Here is a 5,562-nt window from a genome sequence, read left to right as displayed (position 1 = left end):
TAGAAAATCGTTGGACTCGCTGTATCGACCTAAAAGGAGAGTATGTTGAAAAATAAAACCGACTTTGGCCAAAAAAACGTGTCCGTGTTTCATTTTTCAGGGACTTATCAGACTGCCTAGTACTAAGGACAGGCCCCTATAGTCCTGATGATTTGAGGATGGATTATTGTGCAGAATGTTCTCCTGATTCCGAATATATCGGGTGCACATAACGAATTCTCGGTCTTTTTGTTGTTATTCGATATTTTATATGTTTAGATAAAAAATGTCAATGAAAATCCATACATTTTGTATCATTTCACAATTTTTGTTTGGAATCATATACAGGGTGTCTAAAAAGTCCCGGAACGGTTGGATATTTCCTCAGGTAAAATATTTTTCAAAAAAGTGAAGGTCATTCCTGAAGTAAATTTCAACGAGGAATTCAATGGTGACCTTCATTTCGACCTTGAAGTTGACCTTCATGGCTTTTGAAGGTCAACTTTATTTTTTTTAATGGAAACCCCCTTTTTTACACCTGCAATCGATGGAGCGGAAAATTCTACGTTCAGGTACGTACCCAAGTCATCGGTCAATTGTAACGTTCAAGGTCATTTAGCGGTTATTTGAATTGAACAAAGTTTTCCAAGAGGTCAGTGCAATTCTTGAAGTAAATTTCAACGAGAAATTTATTGGTGAGCTCTGTATTTATCTTGGTGATGATCTCAAGTTTTCTTCAAGGTTTTTTCCAAGCAGTTTACGTTTCCGTTTAGAATTACCCAGGAACAACGACGTGGACGTAGTAATTTCTGTTCCCTTCGGGGTGCTTCATTAGCGTGAGTCCCCTTGCCTTTCACGCTTCAGTGAAGATGTTCGAACTGAAAACCTTGAGCTTCTTGACAAAAAGCTATGCGATTGTAAAAATGAGTTACAGCATTACGAATCATCTCCCTATCAATCAAAGTAGCCTGTTGCATAATCCGATTCTGTAATTCGTCTAAGCTTTGCGGTTGCGTTGAGTATACTTTGCTCTTTAAATAACCCCGAAGAAAATAGTCGAGAGGCTTCAGATCAGGAGATCTAGCAGACCACTCGATTTCACCCGTTCTTCGAATCCACCTTTGAGTGAACTGAATACCCAAATATGCTCGAACCTCCCTAACGTAATGAGTCGCTGCTCCGTCCTGCTGGAACCAAATATTTTGAAAATTATCGCCTGTAATCTCCCTTATACTTTGTACAATTTGGTTTCTGAGAAGCTCTTCATATGCACGGGCATTGAGATTACCATAAAAATTAAAGCTTTTTAAAATATTTTGCACTGTCTCAGGAACAATGTCACGCTCATCACTAGCTCGGCGTAAGCTAAGGTGTGAGTTTTCAACAAATGCTTGAGCTATGTCTATCTGCATCTCGGCAGATCCTGCAGATCTTGGCCGACCAGTTGTCTGAAGGTCCGTGATAGATCCATGATTCATAAAGCGCCTTAAAGTTCTTTCAGTTGTTGATTTTGAAACAGGATTTAACCCTTCTCCATTACGAAAAGTGCGATTAAAATGCAAACGAACTTTATCAAAAGATCGAACTCGATCTCCCCAACCACGCATCATTAATACAGATATCCTCTCTCGTTCCAAAATTTCAGCTTGCGCCATAATAATCTTTTAGCGAAAGATAGTAAGTATGTACGCGTAATACGTAAATTTAGTTTCGATTCGTAATATTCGTATGGAAAAACAGTATAGGACTTATGTTATCGCCTTAGGTATTGACTTAGGTATCGAAAAACGGTATAGGACTGTATAACTCTTCGGGGAGGAACAAAACTCTCCCCAGAACACCAGGAACTTTTAATGAAAAATTTCCTTATGATTTTACAATATTCAAAACGCTGCAACCAAGATCAATACAGAGCTCACCAATGAATTTCTCGTTGAAATTTACTTCAGAAATTACACTGACGTTACAATTGACCTATAACTTGGGTACGTACCTGAACGTAGAATTTTCCGTTCTATCAATTGTAGATGTAAAAAAGGGGGTTTCCATTAAAAAAACAAAGATAACCTTCAAAAAGCCATGAAGGTCAACTTCAAAGTCAAAATGAAGATCACCATTGAATTCTTCGTTGAAAATTACTTCAGGAATTACACTGACCTCTTGGAAAACTTTGCTAATTTCAAATAACCTCTAAATGACCTTCAACGTTACAATAGACCTATGGCTTGACTACGTACCTGAACGTAGAATTTTCCGCTCTATCGATTGCAGATGCAAAAAAAAGGGGGGTTTCCATAAAAAAAAATTTTGACCTTCAAAAAGCCATGAAGGTCAACTTCAAAGTCAAAATGAAGGTCACCATTGAATTCCTCGTTGAAATTTACTTCAGAAATAACCTTCACTGTTTTGAAAAATATTTTACCTGAGGAAATATCCAACCGTCCCAGGACTTTTTAGGCACCCTGTATAATTAGCTGAGACAAAGACAATTTGTTTTGATATTTTTTCAATTAGGCTAGTAAATTAGGTCAGTAAGAACACTGAATCGGGACTGGCAGCGAAAGGGGGCTTGGAAGCTGCAGGTTTGAAATCTGAACCGTACCCTCACACAGAAGCGCAACTCAATATAATTTTCTGAACTAATAGCCTAATTGAAAAAATTGAAAAACAAATTGTCTTTGTCTCAACTAATTCTATCTGATTCAAGAAAAAAATCTGAAATGATAAAAATGTACTGTAGAAATTGATTTTCATTAAAACGCTATTTTATTGTTTTTCTCGAAAACTATCAATTAAATCGACATCCATCATTAACCAAATTTGTGTATATCACACTTCTTTAAATGGGTATGAAAAAATAATTTCAAAACTTTACTAATTTCCAGAGATATGACATTTTTTATCGAAACACATAAAATGACAAATATGTAACAACAAAACAATCGGGAATTCGATATGTGCACTCGAAATATACGGAATCGGGAGAACATTCTGCACCTAATATGTATACATAAGCCCCGATGTTATAGAGTTACATTTTTTCTCTTGAATATATTAAAATTATCGGTATTCTCGATAAAATGCGCCAGGATGAAGTAATTTTGTCCATTTTTTTAAAGAACATATTAGAAAAATAGTGTAAATTACCGTCTTTTCTAAAATCTAAATGAAATCTAATACAATAAATAGTTTTCAATAGTTTGCGGATCATTTTAATGGTAAATTTTTATAAAATCTCATCAAATTATCACTATTATTGTAATAATAAGGTTTATATTACATTTATTTTAAAAATATAGACTAATTTCATTTTTATTATTATTTTCCTACAGATGAGATGCCTTCGAATTTTTCCAACTTTTTTACTCCAAAGTTATAAAATGTTTATTACATTAGATTTTATTTACATTTGAACAAAACATTGTAATTTTCACTATTTTTAGAATACCTTCTTTTAAAAAATGACAAAATTTGTTTGTCCTGGCTCATTTTATATAAAATTCTGACAGCTTTCAATATATTTAGAAGAACCAATTTTAAACCATACAATTAACATTAAAAGAACTTATACATGATGGCCTACGAGTTATCTTTAACCTTGCAGGAGCGAGTAGAACAAAAAATAATAATTCGAAAAGTCTCACAAATTGTTTGAGTCCGAGACGGATTCAGGGAGTTGAAGAGCTTTAAAATTATATGTTAATGAGTAAATTTTGTGACAGTGTGCGTGCATAGAGATTAACAATCGTCAGCACCACTTCCCCTCTATTCTCTAGCAGAAGCGTCGGCAAACTTTTTGCACGCTTTTCAGATAAGGACAGGTTTGACCTAAAAATTTTTTTTCGTCTGCCACGCATTCTTCATCAATGCTACGTTTTTTCTGGCTGGGGTCGAGTTGGGACTCGGTCAGGAAAATACAGCTTTACACACTTTACGCAGGCGTGTTTAAAAATTGATGGGAAATATGTATTGTCAACAATATAATACTAGAATATAAATAAACAAATTTAATTAATTTCTCAGTTAGAGTTCATACATAATAATAATGAAATATTATTTAACCAAATCAAGGGTCCTTTGTTAAGCTTTCGGATTAAAATTTAGAAGTAGATTTTTTTTAATTTCATAGTTAACAGCCTAAAACATAATAATTCGGAATCTATGGGTTTCGATGACTTCAGATATCTAACTTTTTTTTTTAATGTTTAAAATTGGAATTAATAGAACGTTTCTCGTAAATGGAATGAGATACGCCAAAAAAGACAACATTTTTGAATTCAACTAGAAAATTGTATATCAGTATATAAGTTATAATTATAAATAAGTATGATGAGAAAATTCATCAATTAAAAAAAGTGTTAATAATTTGAAGAGAAATTTAAAAAGAGAGAGCGGATTAGCCACGACCAACTACTGTAAATAACTCTGCCCGCCCGGTACGTGACGAATACAAAAGGAACATTATATTACCGTCGCACCACTCTTAAAAGGACCACTAAAAGGATCTTGAAAAGGACCCCAATCTCTCAAACTATCTCCGAGACTATTTTGTTTCCAATCGACTTTGTTTATAGACTCAAATGGGCCAGGCTATTTCGCTAAAGAAAACTCAGAGATTTCTTTCGGTAGGGTTATTTCACTTTGAACTAAATTCAACTTTTTACTGAAAGTTGGTAAAATATTAATTTATAAATGAATTGGTAAAAACTTGCGTGAAACCTGACGAACGAACTCAAACCCAGTTGTGAATCCGACTTGGAATGTCAAAATTGCATCGATATGGAAGGAATTCGTAATCGGTGACTTTTTTGCGATTAAAAACATCTAAACTTGTACTTGGGAAGTTAAGAATCAATGATATGATTGGATACAATGAAAACTCAATTTTAAACTAAAAGATAAATTTCAAATTGGAAACATACTAACACCAACAATGTGCTAAAATTTACTTTTAGGATTTCTCCAACCAACTTCCATAATTCTAGAGATCTAATTTTTGACTTTAAATCGATCAGCTGATAACTATTGTTGACGGAGAACCAAATGGTGGGACTCAGCGCCGGACTCGCTTTGTCTTTCGCCCACGGGCGAAATTTTATTTTTATTGGCTTTGTTATTAACTTTGAATTATTTCATACAAGTACAAAAAATCCACAAGAATATTTTAATTATTTTCTGAAGATCCACATTTCTCAAGATGGGACTTTAACGGTTTTTCGAGTATCACATTCTAAGATGTTCCTCGATTTTTTTAAATCGAGGCATCTACTTTATCGATGTTAAAAGTTTATTTCCTATTCCTATAGTATTTCACCAGAAAACTTTCTTCGTAATTATAAATATTTTGATATATACAAACGATCCTTAGTGCTTTCTATATAAATTTCTAAATCCTGAACACAATATCTCAATCCGTGTAGACGTAGTGAGGAGCAAAAAATGAAAATCATTCTACACAAAAATTTATGAACGAACTTAATCAATGAGTCTGAAGTTCCCAACGTTTACAAAAAACGAAAAAAACGAAAAATAAAATATTTGAAAAGTCAAAATGTTTTCATTGTTTATGACAGTATTATGTGC

The sequence above is a fragment of the Belonocnema kinseyi genome, chromosome 1 (assembly GCF_010883055.1).
Source record: "Belonocnema kinseyi isolate 2016_QV_RU_SX_M_011 chromosome 1, B_treatae_v1, whole genome shotgun sequence".
In the NCBI taxonomy this organism is placed as follows: Eukaryota; Metazoa; Arthropoda; class Insecta; order Hymenoptera; family Cynipidae; genus Belonocnema; species Belonocnema kinseyi.
The sequence above is the reverse complement of the archived record's forward strand: the minus strand, read 5'-3'. Positions refer to the sequence as shown.